This window comes from Sorex fumeus, unplaced genomic scaffold (assembly GCF_029834395.1).
Source record: "Sorex fumeus unplaced genomic scaffold, SorFum_2.1 ptg000043l, whole genome shotgun sequence".
Classification (NCBI taxonomy): Eukaryota; Metazoa; Chordata; class Mammalia; order Eulipotyphla; family Soricidae; genus Sorex; species Sorex fumeus.
Genome location: NW_026606100.1, coordinates 47,065 through 72,196, shown reverse-complemented (window position 1 = coordinate 72,196; position 25,132 = coordinate 47,065). Strand labels below are relative to the sequence as shown.

Below are 25,132 nucleotides of genomic sequence, written 5' to 3'. Positions count from 1 at the left end.
CGATTTGCTCGAGCGGGCCCAGTAACGTCTCCATTGGAGACTTTGTTGTTACTGTGTATGTTTCAGAATAGATATATCAATGAAAAAATATACTGGTATTTACTAATATCCAAAAGGAGTTGATGGGTATGTTAATTATTTCTAGGTAGAAATTCTGAAATTAGATAGTTATATTGGTTGTACAACTTTGTCAGTATGCCAAGCCCCACTGAATTAAATACTTGGATAATGAATTTTGCAATTTGATTTTTTCCTTTTTTTTTTTTTTTTTTTTTTTTTTGCTTTTTGGGTCACACCTGGCGATGCACAGGAGTTACTCCTGGCTCATGCACTCAGGAATTAACTCCGGGCAGTGCTCAGTGGACCATATGGGATGCTGGGAATCAAACCCAGGTGGGCCATTGCAAGGCAAACGCCCCACCCACTGTGCTATTGTTCCAGCCCCTGCAATTTGATTTAAAAAGATGCATACAAATCTTTGTTCATTGCACACCTAAGTGCATTAACCAGGATAAGGAAAACACCCAAATATCCAACAAGAAATGAATGGAAAAAGAAGCTGTGTATATACACATTGGAACACTATGGAGCTAAAAGAACACATAAAATCACAATTTTCTACAATTTGAATAGAATTGAAGGGCATCATATTAAATCAAATAAATCAAAGAACAAATACAAGATGATCTCACTCAACTTTGTATACAGATAAACAATAAACAATGTTGAATAAGGACGAACTCATGGCATTTGACTGAAAACTGAGCTAATCAACAGTGAGTGGAAAAATAAGGGGCAGACCATAAATTACGTAAGAAGAGAGGTTGGAAGTGTGGGCCGTTGCAAGGAACAACTGGAGAGCGACTAGTGTTGAGGATTGAATGGCAGGATCCAAAGGTAGGTAGCTTCCCCTTTTGATTCCCCGGCCCCTCTTCTCTCCCTTCCTCTCTCCCCTCCAGCAGCCAGCCTGGCATCCAGTCGTCTCCGTGGCACCAGGGGACAATTGAGCAAACATGGACCAAGAAGAAATGACAAACCGCAACATCCTAACGCCCTTTTGCAAATGTGTGCTGGATACCTGCATGGATAGTCTGTTCCCTGTTCCCCATGAAAAGTTTGTTAGTTTCTGTTTCTTGAGGCATACAGACTTGACCTTGCTTACAATAAATAGAGTCTTCTCTGCAGAGGCTCCCAGAGCACGTGTCTTTTCTTACAGCTCCCCATGCTCAGTCTCCCTCAAAGGGCTATCGCTCTCCCATTACAGTCTGCAATGGGCGGATGGGGGGGTTTCCGCAGCTGGTTCCCTAGCCTGTCCCGTGACCCCAGTGTATCTGAGCCTTTGGTATTTTGGTGACGGTGAAGGTACAGTAATTTTGTACGTGAAAACCATGAAAATTGTATATAATATAACTTCTATAACCATGCTACATAAGCTAAAATTTAAAAAAAAAACAATTAAAACCATAGACTCTGCATAGAAGAAAGAACCAATGCTTCTAAATCACTGAAATGATGTAGACATTAAAATTCTATAATTTGTTGAGTTTTAAAACTGTGTGGTATATGTAGAATTATGTATTTTTTTAGTGATTATTCTAGATGTAGAAGAATTTTAGGATATACCTATTCAAGTCCCAGATTAAGAGTTCTAAATTTTCAATATAATTAAATAGAGTGGAAATAAGAGCCGGTAAAAGTGACTCTGTTTTTCTACGACTTGGAATCAACTAAGAGATATAATTTATTTATCACATGCAGTATGGAAATTAGTGAAGGCAAAAGCCTTTTAAATAATTAAAACCTATAAAAAATAATTTGAAATTTTAAAAGTAAGAAGATTTAGGTCAAATAGATTAACTATACCCAAAACGAAATCTATAAGGTGCAATGCTAGAGAATGACATATTTAAAATTCTATTCGATTGTATTTACTAATATTTTTCCTATGTATACATATATTTAAAAATGGAGTCATAGCATATGACTGAGTTTAGAATTTGCTCTGGCTACAGCACGCTATCAATACCAATTTTTCAGTTACAGCTTATTTGGATTGTCTGATTTGCAAATATGCAAAAGACAAGAGGGAGCAGAGCTAACATCTGATGAAATAAACATATTAAGACAATCCATTTGTATATAGATAATCATAACAAAATGTGAACGTCAACACTTCTGGGGGGAAAGTCAATCCCAGAAAGGAATTTCTTCGCTTTGTGCAGTGACAGTATCGTAGCCAATGAGGTTTATCTGAGGCGCGATTATTGCTAATTGAAAACTTTTCCCAGAAAGAAATTTCTTCACAATAAAGAACTTTCATAGCTTCTCCTCAAAATTGCAGGATGTCCTCCACTTAATTCTCAAATGTCGATTTCCTAGTGAAGACAACTTCAAATAAAAGAGCTTTATAGTTAATATTTTATGAGCTTTAATCATTTTTTCCTAAAAATCAAGCACTGTCAAGCACTGTCCTCCCGTTGTTCATCGAGTTGCTCCAGCGAGCCCAGTAACGTCTCCATTGGAGACTTTGTTGTTACTGTGTTTGGCATATTGAATACGTCACGGTAGCTTGCCAGGCTCTGCCGAGTGGGCGAGATACTCTCCATGGCTTGTTGGGCTCTCCGGGAGGGGCGGAGGAATGGAACTCCGGTCAGCCATGTTGGCTGCGTGCAAGGCAAAAGCCCTACTGCTGTGCTATCGCTCTAGCCCTAAAAATAGTGTGCAAAATTAATAAAGGGTTAAGCCACATAGGTAAGATATTTTCATCTTGTAAGTTGATAGCTACATTTAATAATTCTATAATAAAGTATTTTGGAAAGCCTACCTCTGATCAATTTCTACTTACTATGCAATATCAAAGTCCATAAAGAAAATACAAATTAGATCCTTGAATATTGTCTTCATCCTTAATTGTTAAATAATCAGAAATAAACTCAGAAAAAATTATTCACTAAAATTGCCTCTTTGGATTTTATATTTCCTGGATATTTTCATGGGAATTTTAGTGGAAAATAGGAATGAAATTTCTCCCACATATTTTTAACCAGCTTTATATACAAAGAATTAGAAAAAAAAAATCATTAGCAGTTCTTTTCTTTTCAGTGACTTTTGTTCTCTCTAATGTAGCTGTTTTTCTTTCCCAATAAAAAATGACTTGTCACCATATACTCACTTTCAACACAAAAGAAGTTTTTTTCCTCACCTTAAAAGACATTTAAGATCCTATAAAATGTCTCTCTTTCTTCATTTCCTGCATGTTGCTATTCCTCGTGAGGTTTTTGTTTATTTGTTTCCCACAACTCTTTTTTGACCTTTTTTTACATCTGTAAGTTCTCAGTTTCAGAAAAAACACAAACTTGAGTTTTACATGTATGATGATTGATGTATTTGGTCACCAATATATTTTGTTTTATCTTTGAGCCTCACCTATTGCTGTTTATGGCTTACTCCTGGCTCTGCGCTCAGGGATCATTCCTGGCAGGGCTCAGGGGATCATATGTGTACAAGGGATCAAACCTGGGTTGACTATATGCAAGGCAAGTACCCTACCTGCTATATTATCAGTGTAGCCCCATATATGTCACTTTTCACTTGTCATCCCGTTGCTCATGGGTCAGCTCAAGCAGGCACCAGTAACATCTCCATTCGTCCCTGTCACATGCTAGTGTAGCCAGTTTATAGAGTTTATTTTTATATGTATATAAAAATATATGTGTATATATAGGCTTCACATATAAATATATCTTTATATAAATTTATATCTTATATAAATATAGTATAAAATACTGCATTTATATTTATATCTATATCACTCACTCCAGTCCCATATTTATAGGCTGCATTTCATATAATATATATATACTCACCAAGAGATACACAGCTATAAAGTTGTTCATAATTGGCTTTAGTCATACAATGTTCCAACACCCATTCCTTCACGAGTTTCCCATCACAAATGTCCCCAGTTTTCCTCCAGCCTGCCTGCCTGTGTAGCAGACACTTCTCTGCTCCCTCCCTCTCCTTCCCCCTCTCTCTTTCTCTTTCTATTTCTCTTTTTCTCTCTCCCTCTTCTTTCTGTCATTATGGTTCTACATAAAAAAGTCTCTACATAAAAATCTCCTAGAAACAATAGATTTGTATAGTAAAATGGCAGGTCACAAAATCAATATGCAAAAGACCCTGGCTTTTCTAAATACAAATAATGAAAGAGAATAAAGAGATATTTTTTAAAGCCAGTATATTTTTATAACAGAAAACTTGCATATCTAACTAGTATTAGGTGACCAGAGAAGTTAATAAAGAAGTGTTCAAAATTGTGAGACTGTACAGAGGTCAGGGTGTATGTCTGTCATGCTTTGACAGGAGTATGACTTCCTCAGTACATGGCCCCCAAGCGTCACTGGATACAGACCTGGAGTCTCTCAAGCACTTCTGGGTGTGTCCCTGAAGGTCTTCAGAGCCACCAGCATGTCCAGGGTAAACCTGCACTGCAGGTTCAAGTAGCATCTCATCCTAAGGCCCTTTGCTGAACCCTCCATCTGTTTGAGCTCAGCTAGGGATAACTGCAAGTGTCCCACTTGGACCCACCACTTGGAAGCCCCCAGCCAGAACACTGGTGAAGTAATACCATAAAATGCACTTGAATTCAGAATAACTTTTCAAATAAGTCACCACATAGAGAACCTAGCATGAAATAAATAGCTGTGGGCTAAGAGACAGTTGGACTGAATGAGAAAAACCAGAGAAGAAATAGATTCAGTGAAGTTTCTCCGAGGCAAAGAGAAGGGTGCTTAAAGTTTTAAAAAGTTAATATCTGAAATGTCAATAACTTATCAGAAAAGAAAAGGGAAAAAAGACAAAGAAAAGGAAGAAAGAAACATTAAAAGGAAACAACAAAATTCTGTCAGCTTATTAGAGTATGTCACAAATTTAGAGTGAAATACATCAGGCATGGAAAAGTGGGCTTAAAAACAATATAATTAATTTTAACTGCCATTTTTGCTATGCATAGCATATGGCAGGGTGATATAGTTCAGATATTCCTCCAATCCTCCATAATGTTTGAGAACAAAATTGTTTAGTGCAAAATACTGCTCAGTAATCACTAACTTCAAATATAAGATGTCAAAATGCAAAGAATTAAAAATAATCAGCACCTTCCAAGTGATAAGAGAAAGAAAAAAAATTACAAGATTACCACGCAGGAAACTGCTGAGATTTTATGTAACTAAAGATAAAGATATTCAGTTCCTAAAACTAAGGGTTCAATTTAGAAATAAAATATATCACTTAAAATCTAAAACTGTGAAATTACTGTTCAAAAATTTCAAAAGCAGTCATATTTATCTGCATGTGAGAGAAGGACATAGAGCAGACCCATCTTCAAAAAACTTAGGGCTTTGCCTCAGGACCATTCCTCCAATTACACATCTTCTTGGCTGGGGTCTGAAGGCTCAGAACTGAGGCCAAAGGGCTTACATGAGCTCTGCAGTGCTTAGAGGCCACCAGAGCTACCCCTGGTGATTCTGCTGGGTATGTGATGATCGCACTCAAGCATCACAACTGGTAGGCCTGAGCTCTTAGATTTGAACTATCTCTCTCAGTCTCAGATACTGATCTTGTTGCATAGAGTCACACAGTCAAATCTTTTCAAATCAATAGTATAGGAAAATTTGCATTTTCTCACCAAAACTGAGATGCTATGGCCAACAAAAATGAGGTCCTCAAGTTAACCACACATACATTGCTTGTACATTCTCCAATAGAGACCTCAAAATACTTGCTAGGGATTGATTGGTTGTTTTGGTAATCTATTAATCATTTGTAAATATGTTAAATATATGGGTCTCTTGATACAGGCTAAATTTCATCATTTGCATATTAAAGGCACTTTCACAACCTGTGAGACTCAGCTGGTATACAAATTTAGTTTTAAAAATCTGAAAACTGTACTGAACAGTTCTTGTTAGCTAAACACGTAGAATAATGTCACTTATCATGCCTTTAGAACATCAGATGAGTTAAAGAAAACAGTAAATTCTCAGGACAAAAAACCAAAAATGCTAAGGTTGGCTATATCAGAAACTTAGATGAGTTTCCATTAATTTTTAATAAATGAAATTGAATAAAAAAAACTATGAAAAGGGCCAGAGCGATAGTATACCAATATCAATCACCAGTCCTGGTTCTCTCCTAAAAACCTCATAAAAAAACCCTGAGTACATCTGGAAGGAATCCTTAAGTGCAGCACCAGGAGTAAGCCCTAAGCACTGCTGAGTATGGCTCCAAACCAAAACCAAATAAATTTTAAAAAATTTACTTTAGGTCATGGCTCCAGGCACATCTTTTTGACTCCACTGTTTTTGCACTAACATATGCCTCAGGGAACTGGACCCTTCGAAAACAGGCTGAAAACGCAATTCGGGTCTCCCAAAAAGGAATGGAAAGAACTATGCTTGGAGTATCAAGCTTCACTCAAGTAGATTCACTCAAGTGAGAGAAGGAATCCGGAGTTCTGACCTCCATCAACAATCGAGGATCAGGGTCACTGCCTCGTTTGCCAAGGCATCAAAAATCAGTTGGGCCGGATACATAATGCAATTTGGAGATGAACACTGGACTAGAATCATTACCGACTAAATTCCATGGGATGACAAAAGAATGCCTGGCTGCCCAACAACGAGATGGTTGGATTTCTTTGTCAAGACCCTGAACGAACAGTTTGATGTTCTTCATGTTCCTGGAGTGAGCAGATGCCATTGGGCTACACTCGCATGCGACAGAGACAAATGGAAACATTTCTTTTTTTTTTTTCCCCTTATTTTATTTTATTTTTTTTAAAGTTGTAGATTTACAATTTTTTGTGCTTTGGTTTCAATTATACAATGATCAGATACCCATCCCTCCACCAGTGCCCATTTTCCACCACCATGGATAATATCCCTCCCACCCCCATCCCCCCATCCCCCCTGTCTCTGTGGCAGGGCAATCCCCTGTGTTCTCTCTCTCCTTTTGGGTGTTGTGGTCTGCAAAAGAGGCATTGAGTGGCAAACATGTTCAGTCCATAGTCTACTTTCGACATGCATCTCCCCTCCTGGGAGGATCCTCCAAACATCCTTTATTTGGTGCTCCCTTCTCTATCTGAACAGCCCTTTCCTCTAGGATACCCGGCTGGCCTCTAAGTTATGGAGTAATCCTCCTGGTGCTGATCTCAGCTATTCTTGGGTATTAATCTCTTACTTTGTTACTTTATATCCCCCAGATGAATGCAATCTTTCTATGTCTATCCCTCTCTTTCTGACTCATTTCGCTTAGCATGATACTTTCCATATTGTACCACTTGTATGTAAATTTCATGACTTCATCTTTTCTAACAGCTACATAGTACTCCATTGTGTAGATGTACCAAAGTTTCTTTAACCAGTCATCTGTTCTTGGGCATTCAGGTTTCTTCCAGTTTCTGGCTATTGTAAAGAGTGCTGCAATGAACAAACAAGTGCAGATGTCACTTCGACTATACATTTTTGCCTCTCTGGGATATATTCCCAGGAGTGGTATTGCTGGGTCAAATGGGAGCTCAATTTCTAATTTTTTGAGAATCGTCCATACTGTTTTCCAGAAGGGCTGAACCAATGGACATTCCCACCAACAGTGAAAGAGTGTCCCTTTCTCGCCACATCCACGCCAGCATCGGTTGCTTTTGTTCTTTTGAATGTGGGCCAGTCTCTGAGGTGTGAGATGGTATCTCATTGTGGTTTTGATCTGCATCTCCCTGATGATTAATGATGTAGAGCATTTTCTCATGTGCTTTTTTGCCATTCGGATTTCTTCTTTGAGAAAGTTTCTGTTCATTTCATTGCCCCATTTTTGGATGGGGTTGGATAAATGGAAACATTTCTGGCAACCTCTGGAGCAAATCAATGAGCAGCGGGATGACAAGTGATACAAGTGATACTTTAGGTCATAGTAATGTGACTGGATCACTTGATCACGTGACATCCCGTGACTCATCGATTTCCTCGAGCGGGCACCAGTAACGTCTCCATTCATCCCTGTCCCATGCTAGTGTAGCCCAGTGGCATCTGCTCATTCTAGGAACACAAAGAACCTCAAATCGATCGTTCAGGTCTTGATGAAGAAGTCTGACCATCTTGTAGGTGGGCAGCCACATGGTCTTTTGATGTCCCGTGGAATCTAGTCAGTAATGGCGCTAGTCCAGCAGTCATCTCTAAATCTCATTACGTGTCCAGCCCATTTGATTTTTGACGCCTTGGCAAATGAGACAGTGTCCCTGATTCTTGACTGTCGATGGAGGTCAGAACTCCGGATTCTTTCTCTCATTTGAGAGAAGCATGATACTCCAAGCATAGCTCTTTTGATTTCTCTTTGGGAGACACAAATACCGTTCTCATCCTGTTTGCACAGGGCCCAGGTCTCTGAGGAATATGTTAATGTAGGAAGAACAGTGGGATTGAAGAGATGTACCTGGAGCTGGAGGTTCTTTGTCCTCTTAGCTATTTCTTTGACACTCTTGAAGGCGTTCCAAGCCACTGTCTTCCTCCTGTGCAACTCAGGTGCCAGGTCATTCGTCATGTTGACTTCTCAACCTAGGTATGCATAACTGTTGCATTCGAAGATGGTCGTTCTATTGAGAGCAAATGGAATGTCAGGAACGATACTGTTTCTCATAAATATTGTCTTCATGAGATTCAGCTGGAGTCCGACCTTTCCACACTCATGGTGGAAGTTGGCCAGCATTTGTGCCACGTGGCTAACGTTTGGTGTTATTAGAACAACGTCATCAGCAAAGCAGAGGTGGTTTGGTTGCCGACCATCTATATTCACTCCCTTTCCTTCCCATTCCAGTTGTCACATGGCTTCTCGAGGGTGGCACTGAAGAGTTTCAGTGAAATGGTATCACCCTGCCAAACCCCTCTCTTGACATGGATGATTACTTCTTTGTAGAATGGTGAGATTCTGATTGTGAATCCGTAATACAACTCATGGAGGATCCTGATGTATTGAGTTTGAATGCCCTGATTGACTAGGGCTTTGATGACTGCTTCCGTCTCAACAGAATCAAATGTCTTCTTTAAATCAATGAACGTTAGACAGGGCAGCATCTCAACTCCCGAGAAACCTCAATGAGCTTGGTTATCGTGTAGATATGGTCGATGGTGTTGAATCCTTTTCAGAACCCAGATTGCTCGCATGGTTTTCCTTCATCTAGTGTTCTGCCAATCCTATTCAGGATTATTCAAGTGAACAGCTTATAGATGACAGACAATAGGCAGATCAGGCGATAGTTGCCAATGTCATGGATGTCTCCCTTCTCATAGAGTAGAACGGTCCTGCTGGTTTCCACTGGGACTAAACCTCGCATTCAGACAGGTAGCATGTAAAGAGCCAAACCAGTGTATTGATTAGTACTGACGGAAGTTTTTTCAGGTGTTCAGGTCTGACCTAGTCTGGGCCAGGTGCTGTTCACTTCTTTACCAATGAAATAGCCTGTCAGATTTCAGAAGGGAGAATGTTGGGAACAACATATCCTTCTTGCGGAATTTGGTGTGTGGGCAGGTGGACGTGGCTATGGAAGATATATGAGTAGAAGTCATGAATAATCTCCATTGACCTTATGGAAGATGTGGAAGATGTGATAGATATATCAGGACGTCTGAGGGCAGTCATCTTGGTCTTGTTATTGGCAAAGGACAGACGGGCATTGCAAACCAACTTTTCCTGCCTTCTGCCGCATCTGCCAGCACTGCTGCTCTTCTCTCTTTGAGGTAATCCTTGATAGCTTCTCTGCACTACTTTGCATGCTTGGATGTTCACTTGTGGTTGCCTAAGGCTTGCGCCAAGCCATGTTGGCGAATGAGCTCAAGAGTTTTCAAAGACATGCATTTTTTTTTTGTGGCTATCTCTCTCTTGGCGTTCCTCGCACAATCATGGAAGTCTGAACCAGTAGATTGTATTCCTCATCAATGCGATTAGAGGGTGCCCTAAAAGCCTCTATCCCTTTCAGACAGCCTGGGAAACTACCAAGAGTATCCCGCCCACACGGCAGAGCCTGGCAAGCTACCCATGGCATACTCGATATGCCAAAAGCAGTAAATTCAATGTGTCTCATTCCCCTGACCCTGAAAGAGCCACCAATATGGCAGCATTAAGAAGGGTGAGGAAGGAGAGGCTGATAAAATTTCAAGGCCGAACTAGGCTGCCAAAACAAAGAAGGACAAAAATGACTGTCTGTACTTTCAATGCACATACTCTGGCATAGAGGACTTAATGGTACAATCGCAAAAGATCAAGTATGACATCATTGGTCTGACAGAGACAAGAAGGCATCAATCACATCACACTGTTTTCAGCACTGGAGAAGAACTGTTCCTCAGAACATGTGAAAAAAGAGGATTTGGAGGTGTCGTTGTCCTTTTCAACACAAATTTGGCTATGAGCATTGATTCATTCGAATGCCTAACAACCCAAATCAGATGATTACACTTGAATAGATGTGGCTCACTGCAGGAAATTTCTATCTTCGTTGTCTATGCACCAACATCCAATTATGAAGGAGAAATCAAGAAGTTCTTCATGGAGCTGGAGAAGTTCTATAAAGAAGACCACCTCTATTACAAGATCATTGTCAGTGATTTTAATGCAAAGATATTACCGAGAAGAGCAGATGAAGATCTCCACATCGGGACCCATGGCCTAGAATGGAACGAACAGGGTGAGAGATTGTCTGAGTTCATCATGTCGACCAAGACCATTCATGGTAACTCACAGTTCCAGAAGACTGAATCTAAACGTTGGACATGGGAGTCTCCTGGTGGACGGTTCAACAATGAAACTGACCACATCATATTCAATTGACAGTTTTGCCTGACCAATGTCACTGTTGTCCCCAAATTCCAAATGGGATAGGACCACTGTCTCTTTCGTGCAGAATTCTACTTCACCGAGCAGGGAGGAAGGGCTGCAAAGTTTAAGAAGAGAATTGCCAGAATGACCACCAACTGGGAGTTCTTTTGCACTATTGCGGCAACGTGGGAAGATGCCATCGTTGACAACATTGACAAGGAATATGGTTGACTGGTGGCTTAGAATAACAACTGAATTTAAAAAGAAGCATGATGATGTTTTTTCCTTCCTTCCTTGATACATAAAATTTTAAATTAGTATTTTTAATTATTCTTTTAAATGTATAGAAAACTCATTATAATATTAAAGGGTACATGACAAAGGCAATCATATCCATTCTTTTACCTTAGTTTCCAAGACATTACTCCTTATTTTTCACTGTATATGTATGTATGAGAGAGAGTAATCCTAGAGGTAACTGTGATTCATTTTGAGAGTATATTATTCATAATATAAACACATTGATATTTGATATTATAATTTGTAATATCAATTAACTGACATTGATATTCACTATTGATAGTTTCTATATGTGCACATAAAATACAAAATTTTACTTTTAATTTTTAAATGGCTATAGAACAGTTTATCTAAACCAGTTGCCACATTCATCTGCATGTATCTGCTTGTTCTTTTTCAGCTATCATGAAAATTGTGACTTGAAAAAAAACACTTTGAAAAATGCTATTACTAATACTATTCAATATTGGAGGGCTGAAGCAATAGCACAGCAGGTAGGGCACTTGCCTTGCACTCAGCTGACCTGGGCCAACGCCTTTTGATTTTTCCGCCCCTCTCAGAGATCCTGGCAAGCTACCAAGACTATTACACCTGCATGGCAAAGCCTGGCAAGCTAATCAATGTATTCCACATGCCAAAAACAGTAACACGTCTCACAATGGAGATGTTACTGGTGCCCGCTTGAGCAAATCAATGAACAATGGGAGGATAATGCTATACAGTGCTATTCAATACTGGAAGCTAGACTACATTAGACTACGTAATTTGACTAAATTAGACTACTTAGCCTACATTAAACCACATAACAATATTATGAGCAATCAGAGAATAAGAAGCTAATTTAAATAAAAATTATCATTTTCCTTATGCTAGAGGATAATTAGTCTAAGGAATCTCAACCTTTGGGAAACAAATTCACACTGACCATTTGATTAGGCTTCATCCTACAGTATTGTGAGCAATCACAAAAACAAATTCTTCTCCTCTAAATAAATGTTATGCGGGACTTTATTAATTGATTCCTCATGGTCAATAGTACACAACATAATCATCAGATAATACATGTATGAAATTTGTTTATGGAAGGGATATCACCTATTAAATGTTAAGTAATGTTTATTAAGATATTTATTAATGATACATATTAAAGATACATACATATAAAAACATTAAAGATGGATATGGTGAGATAGATTGGAATGCATTAAAACTGAAAATTGGATAGTCATTAAAAAAGGTTAAACAAATACAAATTAATGGCTTACATTCTTCTTGATGAAGAAGTATAACATTGTATTTATTGTAAAAATTGAATCTAATTATGTGGATCCTTAAGTTAGTGTTTTCTAATATTCTTCACTGACCCGTTTACTAGATTCTAAATGGAAAACAACAAATGAATGAGACATGTGGGGGAGAACATAACATTGGCAACTATCTCTGAAAGACTAGACTACACAAAGTACTTAAAGGTACTTTAAGGAATGGTAATCTAGTTTATATTCAATTTATTTCATTTCCCTACAAAGCCCTGAGGAACATACTCTATTTGTTGCACAAAAGCCAATTACAGTAATGGGCTGTTCATAAGAGTTTTCAGCTTTGAGAATTAGTTCTAACTATTTAACAGTGCATTTTCAGATGGCTGTGAGGCTAATCATTTCTAATTCTTCTGTAACTATGTTTATGGGATCTGCATAAAAACTACACGGTTCTCTTAGTATTCAATGTAGGCTAACATGAACAAACTAACAGGAAAAGGAGAATAAAAAGACCTTGGTTTATCGTGAAAATAGAATCACAAAGAATAATTTCATGGTAACAAGATCCCCTGGCAAGAATATAAATCATTCAAATTCTTTTATAACATTCCCTTTGGAAGAACAATTCTACTTCAAAGTTAGTTCACATAGTCAAGAAAACAAGATCCAAAGATAAACTCTTAGCTCTGGGGCTCCCTTTTCACATCTTTAAGAGAAACTCACTTAGAACAGCAATATGTTAAGTGAGGTTGCTCTGGTTGAAAAAGGATGTGGAAGTTTCCCAAGTAGGCCCTAGGTTTCTGTCCTCCAACCCTCCCCCGCCCCAAGGTGTGCTACTTAAGAACCTAATGCCCTTAAGAAGGTTGCTTTCTTCTCTAGTTTCAGTCTCCACCCTGAGGAAAGAAATTTACCCTTCTCCATGAAATTGTTGAATAGATAGGAATGCTCACTGTGGAAAAGTAACTCAATAAATATCCTGGTAGTTGTTAATTAGATGCCTCCTAAACCCTGGCAAAAGCATCAGATCTAAGTCCACTAGGCATCATACTTTATTTTTTTAGCTCTTATATTTATACTAGAGCTGGAGCCATAGAACAAACATGGGTAGAGCATTGGCCTTGCAGACAGCTGACCTGGGTTTGATTCTTCCGTCCCTCTCAAAGAGCCTGGAAAGCTACTGAGAGTATCCCGCCCGACAGCAAAACCTGGCAAGCTACCCATGACATATTTGCTATGCCAAAAACAGTAACAACAAGTCTCACAATTGAGGCGTTACTGGTGCCCACTCAAGCAAATTTATGAACAACGGGACGACAGTGCTACAGTGCTATATTTATACTGTGTCCAGAGCTACTAGGGTCTCAGGAGCCAGCCTGAGATTTTGACCAAACCCCCTGCCACTGAAAGCAAGAGCCGACCCTGTTTACAGGGGCCCAGGGGCTTGCTCCAGCACTCCACACATGTAAGCAATCTGGAGCAGGAGACAATAGAATGAGGGACGTGACCATCAACATTTGCCTGAACTGATTCACCTGGCGCTGAGATGGGAGAATACAAATCATAAACTAGCATCTGTGCTGAGCCCAATGAGGTGAACGTGCTGTGCATGTGGAATGCCCCCCAAATGTCTATATAAGAATCCCGGTGAGAGAGCCAATAAATGGAGAGCTGCTTGACCTCCAGCTTCCCTCTCTCTGCATGATTCTTTCTCGGTGGTGGTGGTGGTCCGTGGTGCGCAGAGGGGAAGGACAGAGGCTTCTCCCCATTCCCACTCCCTCTCCTATAGGGAGTAAGTCCGGCGACTTGGGGGATCATGCTCCAGTGTACTGGGGTTGACTTGCCAGGACCCCGACATCTGACACCCGAACAGGGACAACATGGACATGGACAGCAAGGACATCACTGGAGCAAGGTATGAAGCCCAGATTGCCCTGAATCCATGCAGTAAAATAGGTACCAGAGATTCTTGGCTGGTAATTCAGGAAGAGGAATGAACGGTACTCAGGCTCTGCCCCCTGATGGTAAAGTAGACTATCAGAAGAGTCCTCCTTGAGACAGGACTGTTAGGGTCAATTTCCACTTTCTCTCCCCCTCTCTCTCCCCCCCCCCCCCCGCCTATGGGGTTCCTAACATCTATACTGTATATCTGTGTTTCACTGCAAGACTTTGACATCTTCATTATCCTTCTTTTGGCATCTTGTCTCATTCTTGCTGTGTGTCTTTTAGAACCTTACTTCTTTCAGACCGGCAACGTCCACCTCTCTCCCCATGGGCATGGGTTGGGCACTTATATGCCATCAGGGTGCCCTCCACTTGAATACTCCCATGTCAGGATAAAGGGGTCACAGCTGCAAGTCTCAGATAAACTTGTGTCCCCAGCAGAAGAAAAATTATGCAACGGTCAGGTACTTATTGACAAGCATTCCACTCGTCACCATTTATTGCAGATGCCACTGAGCCTCTCCTCTGTATTCTTTCCTTTGCCTTGGTGGTCTCCAGCAGGCTACCATCCCAGACCCTTATCGAGATCAGGTTTGTGCCCTAGCATTGTCAGCCTGGCGGCGATTTGAGAACAGTCCCACTAAGGCTCCCCCAGGTGGAAAGCGACAAAAGATAGGGGAAGACCTCCCATCCTTTGTTGACAGGGTCCAAAAGTTTTCCACAGGGCAGATGAGAGATCATTTTATCAAACTGCTGGTATGGGATGGCATGACTACAGAGTACAGGACTGTTTGCACAGGCCTGAAAACCAGCTCCATAGATAATTGAATATGTGCTACCCAAGATTTAGGGTCCTCTACACAGCAGACCCAGGTGCTAGCCGCAGCCTTACAGAATCAGAATGAAACTATGGGAGGGGCAACTCCCAGTCCCATTAACAAAAAGAGGGAAGAAGACCGATGAGCATCCCCATTGTCAGGGGCGGTACAACCAAAGATAACCGTGCTGCTGGACGGCAAGGAGTTCGAAGGGCTGCTCGACATAAGACTATGATTGAGATTGAGGAGGCCCCTCCCAGAATGGAATCTGAGAGCAGGGCCAGGGGTCACAGGGATAGGAGGAGGAGAGCGGACCCTCGAGACCACTGACTTGGTCCAGTGGGTGGACCCCGATGGGAACATAGGTTTTATCCATCCACAGATAGTTAGAAGATTAGAGACCAGTCTTATAGGCCTTGACAACTGGTGCCCAGGTTACCAGACCTCCGGAGCGATGGCGGCTTTACTGTCAGCACCTCCAATTCTAAAGGCCACTGCTCCCCACGTCCCGAAAATTGCATGGCTCCCAGGACCTCCAGTATGGGTATAAGAGTGGCCGCTAAATTTAGAGAAACTAAAAGCTTTAAGGGAGCCTGTTAATGAACAACTAGCCCAGGGGCATCTCAGCCTGTCTGCTAGCCCCTAGAACACCCCTGTATTTAAAAGATTGCTTTTTTTTCCATCCCCCTGCTCCCGAATGGTTGTGAAAAATTTGCCCTTTCAGCCCCTAGCACCAATTTTTCAGGTCTAGATGAAAGATACGAATAGACAGTACTGTCCCAAGGCATGGCAAATAGTCCCTCCTTCTGCCAACAGTATGAGCTTTGACCAGTCAAAAGGGCTGCACTAGATGAGGTCCAGAAGGCTCTGGACAGGGCTTCTCTTAAAATTAAAATTAAAAAAAAACTAAACTAAAAGGCAAGTAAGAAGTGTGTTATTAAGGCAGTCTATTCCCTTGTCTGATAAGAAGATACTAGCTCCCTGCCTCAGAACTAGTCTTGACCTTAAAATGGTAACATCCTACCACATTAGGTTTCAACAACTTTGAAAAAATTTTATTTTGCCAGCTTGTATCAACAAAAGTGCTTTCTTGACCCATTTTTAACAAGCAGGAAAACGAGTTGGGGGATCATACTCCAGTGTGTCGGGATTGACTGGCCATGATCCTACACAGAGGTGTCTTATTAGGACAATCTATTAATTTTAATTCAGTGGACCTCTTAGCATAGCCAGATTTTTTTCTCTTCCTGTCTTTTCCATTTTTATCAATTTTTTTTAAAAAAAATTGTTTTTATTTTAATTTTAGGGGTTTCATTTTGTTGTTGTGTTTGGTTTGGGGATCAAGCCAGTCTATACTCAGGATGTCAGGATCTGTACAAGCCAAACACCTTCCCTGCTGTATTACCTCTCCAGACCCTCAAGTAGTATTTTAGAATTGATGATTTTTGTTCCTTATCTCAATTGTGCAACCTACCAGTTAGCATCATCATAAGATTAACAAATATACCAAGTTTTCTTAATTCTAAGTGTTTTTCAATTGGGCATTTTTCAATTATGGACATTTGCAACAGGGATGTCTCAAATATACAGAAATATTGTATATCAGAAAGCTTTGAACTAAATACCAAAGGTAAATCTGTAGCACTGTGGCACTGTCCTCCCGTTGTTCATCAATTTTCTCTAGCGGGCACCACTATTGTCTCCATTGTGAGACTTGTTGTTACTGTTTTTGGTGTATCGAATACGTCACAGGGAGCTTGCAAGGCTCTCCTGTGCGAGCAGAATACTCTCAGTAGCTTGCCAGGCTCTCTGAGAGTGGCAGAGGAGTCAAACCCGGGTCAGCCACATGCAAGGCAAATGCCCTACCTGCTGTGCTATCACTCCAGCTATAGCTGGAGTGATTTGTCTGGTTAATTCAGACAACAAAAGTAAATCAGTTACTATAAAACCAAAAATATGCAAATCTACTAAATACATCTATACATTTCCAATCGTCCAGTTTCCCCTACAAGCAGCCATTATCTGGAAACTTCAGAATCCTACAAATGTTCTTTCCAAGTGATCTTACAAGTTGAATAAAATATACTTCTATTAGCAGTTCTTTTAATACTACATTAAACTTGGAATTTTATTGAAGATAAAGTGTACCTCTTAACCTTTAGCACTGTCCTCCTGTTGTTCATCGATTTGCTTGAGTGGGCCCAGTAACATCCCCATTGTGAGACTTGTTGTTACTGTGTTTGGCGTATGGAATATGTCACGGGTAGCTTGCCAGGCTTTGCCGTGTGGGCAAGATACTCTCGGTAGCTTCCCCGGTTCTCTGACAGAGGTGGAGGAATAGAACTTGGGGCGGCCTGGTTGGCTGCATGCAAGGCAAACGCCCTACCCACTGTGCTATCACTCCAGCCCACCTTTTAACCTATTATTCATAAATAAGATTATTCTCAGGTTAAGTAAAGAGTGCATGAATATGTAAGTAATATGAGCTCCCTAGATTGTGAATTTTTAATAAGCTCTGACAAACAATAATTTTAAGGTCTTGAATAATCTATATTTGGTCTAAAGCTACACATTCCATTTTTGGAGGTTTCAAAACTGGAAGCATACTTTCTAGCATCCACAAGCTCATTGAACAGAATCTATTTTACCCAGTCAACTTTTCTTGATTAGAGTATAACTATTTTTATTATATTAAATTTTACCTTCCTCAATTCCAAATAACTCTAAACTTTATTTAAAGCTGACTTGTATTCTTTGTGTTAGATTTCTGGATTCCTATTCCTTAGAACTTAAAATAAATTCAACTTTTGACTCTTCAAATTGAGTGGGTTGTGACTTCTTTTACAACATTCCCCTGACCCTTAATCATCTGTGTTCTCCTATTTCAAAATGTGAGTATTCTATTTTTTACTGACTTATTTTCTATTTCTGATCTTGAATCACCTCTACCTCTATCCTGATTTGCAAAGTGGATGGCTGAAAACATCTCCAAGAGCAATGAATAAATGCAATTCCCAGTACCATCAATCAATCCTACCCCCTCTTTTTGTTGTATCTAAACATTATGGGTATTATCCTCAGGCAGTTGGGATTACTGAATCAAGTTTTTTTCACATTATGAAAAGTCAATGTATGTCTTCATTCATCTTGACAACAATAACGGAAACTTTCACCTTTAAGATACTCAAAGTTCATTTGTAGGGTCTTTATTGTGTCTAGTCTTGACAAAGGAACTCACCTCTACCTCTTTCTTGTGACCCTAAATTTGAAGACATTTTGCCCCAGTTTTAAAAATCAGTATAGTCATAGCTCAATACTGGAGGTAATCACTAAACAGCTGTCAATGGAAATTATAAGTGCTTCTCTCTGTTTTGGTGACTATAGTCCTGTGATTCATTGTCTAGTAAAATTAAGAGCTTTCAATCATCTCCAAACCTCCAAAAATGAATCCTTACGAGCTCATAGCTCATGCAGATAAGGTCCTCTAGTCCCTGACCCAGACACACAGAAACTGAGAAAGCCTTGGCTGTAGCTTCCATGTGGGTTCAATAAACCCAAAGACTCCTCTATCATCTGATTTTTCACCTCACCACCCAGTGAAGAGAAAACAGTGTAATAAAGAATGGAAGGAAGGAAGGAAGGAAGGAAGGAAGGAAGGAAGGAAGGAAGGAAGGAAGGAAGGAAGGAAAGGAGGGAGGGAGGGAGGGAGGGAGGGAGGGAGGGAGGGAGGGAGAGAGGGAGGGAGGGAGAGAGGGAGGGGCAGGCAGGCAAGTTCTAGCTGCATGGCATTTTGAATCTAATTGTGGGATGTTCATCTGTTAAGGGCTCAAAAAAATAATTTTGAAAGATCAAAAGGACACTGATGGCTCCATGATACTAATAGTAGCAAATGAAGTGGTAGGCCAACTAGAGGATTAGCAAAAAGAAAAAAAGAGGTAAGCTGACAAGGACAGAGGCAACTATTAAAGCCCTCTTCTTGATGTAGAACCAACCTCAAGAGAGGAAATGCACTGGCCCTGCAAAAATGAATCCACTTTAATCACTTTCTAGTAAAGGACAATTTATGTCCAATACTATAGTTGAAAATAATATATTGATATAGAAATTGTGGAGATTAATTTCATGCTAAGTAGAATTGATCCCAAAGATATTAAGTTGGTGATTTGAAACATAAATTGTTATTTTTAAAAGAGAATAAAACGCACAGTCAACCTGTTAATCTCAATACATACTAAAAAGTCTTTTGAGAAAAATCTATTGCGACTTCATGGTAAAACAAACAAAGCAGAAAATAAGAAAATCTTTCAATCATATATGCAAAATTCACACATATGTAAAAATACTTAAAAGTGGATGACTGAATTTGTTTCTCCTAAAATAAGCAAAATATCTACCCTTGCCATTTTTAGTCAACATTGTACTAGAACAGTTATAGATGAAAAGCAATTAAGATATTTAAAATAAAATTTATTGTCATTTGTAGATCTGTAGCACTGCATTGCAGCACTGTCTTCCCGTTGTTCATTGATTTGCTCGAGCAGGCGCCAGTAACGTCTCCATTGGTGTGACTTGTTGTTACTGTTTTTTGGCATATTGAATACGCCACAGAGAGCTTGCCAGACTCTGCTGTATGGTGGGATACTCTTGGTAGCTTGCCAGGCTCTCCGATAGGGCCGGAGGGATCGAACCCTGGTCTGCTGCTTGCAGGGCAAATGCCCTACCTGCTGTGCTATTGCTCTGTTATTGTTCTTAATAAAGGAGCAAAAATAAATTTTTCAAAAGGCATCGACGAAGGGGATCAGAAAAATAGTAACAGGCAAGGGTGCTTTGTGCTCGCAGCCGATGCAGGTTCGATCCCCAGCATTACATATGGTACCCGCAGGAGTGATCCCCAAGTGATGGGGCAGATTAAGCCCCGGGCATGGCTGGGTGTGACCGCCACCCCCAAGACAAGCCAAAGACAGCGGTTATCCTCCTTCGGGTATTCCGGAGGTTCATCCTGATATATGCAGATACGGAAGACCCACTTCCAAGGCAATGGCAAAAGCTCACCTTGCAGAAAATAGGAAAAAAGAGGAACTACGGCCTGATAAGACCCTCACCTATCTACAGCAACAGGCCCAGAGAAGTTCCTACAGAAACAGAAGGCCGGAAAAGGGATTTCAAAAAAGACCATCAGCACTCCCAACGCACTCATCAGCACTCCCCGCCCCCCCCAAACCTCCTTAGCAACGGACTTTTACCTATGTAGAAACCCATGTGGGGACAGCTTGGAGAAACCCTATAGAGGCCACCTTGAACAAAGGAAGGGCATATGCTGCCTGAGCCCATGTGCTGCTTGTGCCCACGTGGCCGATCACTGTTGATTATTCTAAAATGATCATCTGTAGATAATATGATTTTAATTGTATGCTAAAAATCCTAAAATATGCTAAAAGGAAATAATAATGCTTAGAATATTTGTAGAAGAAATTTTACATACTGGGGGTAAAAAATCATCTCTCTGGCTTCTTAGGTTGGATGAGAAAAATATACATTATATAAATAAAAATAAAATAATAAATTTAATAACATCCACATATAAAAGGAAAAATTATGAATATATATGTGTATATGTATGTATATATATGTATATATATATATATTTGGACCACACTTTGTGGTATTCAGCTATTACTCCTGGCTCTATACCTACGGATACTATTGATCTGCTTTGGGGACCAAATGTGATGCCAGAAATTGAAACATGGTCAGTTGTGTGCAAGGCTAGCATATTAGCCTCTATACTAACTCTCTGACCCATGACATAAATTTTTAAGTAAATTGGAAACCAGAAAAATATTCTGTGCTAAGAAATGACATACATACCTAGAAAAAATAGTTTTAAAAATGAAGAGAGGATGACTTAATATGAGAAAAAATCTTGACCAAAGATGTTAATATTGCTTTGAGACAGGTTTCTTTGTTAAAAACACATATTTTTGGAGACAACCATAAATACAAATAATATATTCTCAATATATTAAAAATGTAACAAAAGGAACAGAATTTTATTCAGAAAACTAAAAATTCATGTTTAAGACACTACAGGACCTAAAACTGAGATAGAGATGATACATAATTATGGAAGGAAGGTAATACTGATAACTGGCCAAATATTTTACTCTATAAGTTAAATGCAATTCTATGAAAATCTGAAAACTAGTTTCTTTGTATATATTAAAAATATGGTGCTCTTGAGATAAAAAATGAAGTTGGATAATTCATATAATTATAATATCAAAACTTGGTATGAACTACAAGAATCATGCCATTGTGCTAATAACATAATGATAAACATCAGCAAATTAAATAGAATAACTAAGAAGAAGAGCAGGTACACACTTCTTGTACCTGCTCTTCACTGGTCTGTCCCATTGATTTCTGTGTCCACTTTCCCTCCTTCCCTGTGGTGATGTTAGGGATTACACAACAGCCTGCTCGCACACTAAAGCCCAATGGGCAGGGCGGGCTGCACTTCCTCAGTCCTGGTGCTTCTACAGTTTCTGGGTCAAGTCTGTTTGGGGTTCATTGTGGCACTCATGCAGATATCTGCAGTTGGTGACTTCTGACTCTGTTCGTGAACAGTTTCTGGTTGTGGTGCTACCTGGGAGAGCTGGTGGTGTTCACGCGATTTTGCTGCAATGCTGCAAACTCTTGGCTCTGATCTGGGGACTGCACATTCCCAATACTGGACATGCCAAACTCAGAGCTGCCTGCCTGCTGTTGGTATTGGTGAGCTTGTACCTTGCTCAGAGGTGATTTCCAGCACCTCTGTGCTTGAGGAACCTCATGGTGCCAGGGATTGAACTGGGTTTGGCTGCCTGTTAGACAAATGTTTTAACCCTTGGGGCTTGATACATTATACCACTGGGCCATCACTTAGGCTTTGTTTTTTTATTTTTTGCTCCTGATTTGTTTTGGTTTTGTAGTAAAATTTGCTAAATGTAGCTCAAGAATATCTGAATTTTAAAAATAATTCCGCAGAAGTGTTAAAATAAAGTACACAGAGAAAAGGAAGTTACAGAACAGGATATGTATTATTTTTTTGTTTTGAGGATTTATTTTGTGGTACCAGGAACTGAATCTCGAGCCTCACATATACAGGACAAGTGTTGTACCAATAATCTACATCCCTGATCCTTATTAAAATTTTATACAATTGTGCATGCATGTTATATATACACACACACACAACACACACACACACAAACACACACATATATATATATACATATATATCCTTTCTGATTTTCTGATATACTGAACCTGGGAAACTACCGAGGATATCGTCCACACAGCAGAGCCTAGCAAGCTCCCCATAGCGTATTCAATATGCCAAAAACAGTAAAAGTCTCACAATGGAGATGTTACTGGTGCCCAGTTGAGCAAATCAATGAACAATGAGGTGACAGTACTATAGTGCAGGGCAGTTAAGAAGAAAATCTATACATTTGTGATAAATTGCATTTTGATGATTTATTCAGGAAAAGGACTTTTTTTCAAAGATGACATTAAGATAATCACTTAATCACTTAATCCCCGTTATTCATCGATTTACTCGAGCGGGTGCCAGTAACGTCTCCATTCATCCCGGTTGCGTGCTAGCGTAGCCCAGTGGTATCTGTTCGTTCTAGGAACATGCAGAGCCTCAAACCGATCATTCAGGGTCTTGACGAAGAAGTCTGACCATCTTGTAGGTGGGCGTCCACGTGATCTTTTGATGTCCCGTGGAATCCAATCAGTAGTGGCTCTAGTCCAGCGGTTGTCTGTAAACCTCATTACGTGTCCAGCCCATCTCATATTTGATGTCTTGGCAATTGAGACAGCATCCCTGATTCTTGAGTGTTGACGAAGATCAGAACTGCGGATTCTATCTCTCATTTGAGTGAATCGTGATATTCCAAGCATAGTTCTTTCGATTCCTCTTTGAGAGACCCGAATAGCGTTCTCATGCTGTTTTCGTAGGGTCCAGGTCTCTGAGGCATATGCTAATGCAGGAAGAACAGAGGAATCAAAGAGATGTGCTCGTAGCTGGAGGTTCTTTGTCCTTTCAGTTATTTCTTCAACGCTCTTCAAGGCATTCCAAGCCGCTCTCTTCCTCCTGCGCAACTCAAGTGCCAGGTCATTCATCATGTTGATTTCTCGACCTAGGTATATATAACTGTTGCATTCGGAGATGGTGGTTCTGTTGAGAGCAAATGGAGCGTCAGGAACAAGTCTGTTTCTCATAAACATTGTCTTCGTAAGATTCAGCTGTAGTCCGACCTTTCCACATTCACAGTTAAAGTCGTTCAGCATTTGTGCCGCTTGGCTGATGTTTGGTGTTATTAGAACGATGTCATCAGCAAAGCAGAGGTGGTGTAGTTGCCGACCATCTATCTTCACTCCCATGCTTTCCCATTCCAGTCGTTGCATGATGTTCTCGAGGGTGGCACTGAAGAGTTATGGTGAAATGGTATCACCCTGCCGAACCCCTCTCTTGACATTGATGATTACTTCTTTGTTGAATGGTGAGATCTTGGTAGTGAATCCACAATAATGCTCATGAAGGATCCTGATGTATTGAGTTTGTACGCCCTGATTTGCTAGGGCTTCCATGACCGCTTCCGTCTCAACAGAATCAAAGGCCTTCTTTAAATCAATGAACGTTAGACAGAGCGGCATCTTGAACTCCCGAGAAACCTCAATGAGCTTAGTAATCATGTGGATATGGTCGATGGTACTGAATCCTTTTCGGAATCCGGCTTGTTCACATGGTTGTCCTTCATCTAGTGTTCTGCTAATCCTATTCAGGTTGACTCGAGTGAACAGTTTGTAGGCGACAGACAATAGGCAGTTTGGGCGATAGATGCCAATATTGTGGATGTCTCCCTTCTTGTTTAGTAGTATAGTCCTGCTGGTTTTCCATTGGGATGGAACCTTGCATTCAGACAGGTAGTGTGTGAAGAGCCTAGCCAATGTATTGATGAGTACTGATGGTAAGTTCTTCAGGTGTTCAGGTCTGATCTTGTTTGGGCCAGGTGCTCTTTGTTTCTTTACCGACGAGATGGCATGTTGGATTTCGGAAGGGAGAACATTGGGAACGACATATCCATCATGTGGTATGTAGTATGTGGGCAAGTGAACGTGGCTATTAAAGAGATCTGAGTAGAAGTCATGAATAATCTTATCCATTGCCCTTCTGGAAGATGTGATAGATCCATCATGATGTCGGAGGGCAGTCATCTTGGTTTTGTAGTTGGTGAAGGACAGGCGGGCATTACGAATGCTTTTCCCAGCTTCTGCCACATCTACCAGTACTGCTGCTCTCCTGTTTTTGAGGTCATCCTTGATGGCTTCTCTGCACTGTTTTGCCAGTTCGGATGTTCGCTTGTGGTTGCCTGAGGTATGTGCCAAGCCACGTTGGCGAATAAGTTCAAGAGTGTTAGAAGAAAGGCGGTTTTTTTGTGGTTATCTCTCTCTTGGCATTCCTCGCACAATCATGGAGGTGCTGAATCATTCGATCGTATTCCTCATCAATGTTGTCAATGACGGCATCTTCCCATGTTGCCGCAACAGAGCCAAAGAGCTCCCAGTTGGTGGTCGTTCTGGGAGTCCTCTTCTTAAACCTTGCATTCTTTTCTCCTCGTTCTGTGAGGTAGAATTTTGCATGAAGAAGACGGTGGTCTGATCCCGTTTGGAATTTTGGGACAACAGCAACATCGGTTAGGCAAAACCGCCAATTGAATATGATGTGGTCTATTTCACTGTGGAACCGTCCATCGGGAGACTCCCATGTCCAACATTTAGATTCAGCCTTTTGGAATTGTGAGTTACCATGGAAGGTTTTGGTTAACATGATGAACTCAGACAGTCTGTCACCCTGTTCATTCCATTCCAGGCCATGGGTTCCGATGTGGAGTTCAT

At 40.4% G+C, this 25,132-nt stretch overlaps 1 pseudogene; it reads left to right on the top strand.

Moving 5' to 3' along the window:
- The first annotated feature begins 2,210 nt into the window (after positions 1-2,210).
- Positions 2,211-2,335, top strand: LOC130029997 (uncharacterized; annotated as a pseudogene).
- Positions 2,336-25,132: the final 22,797 nt, after the last annotated feature.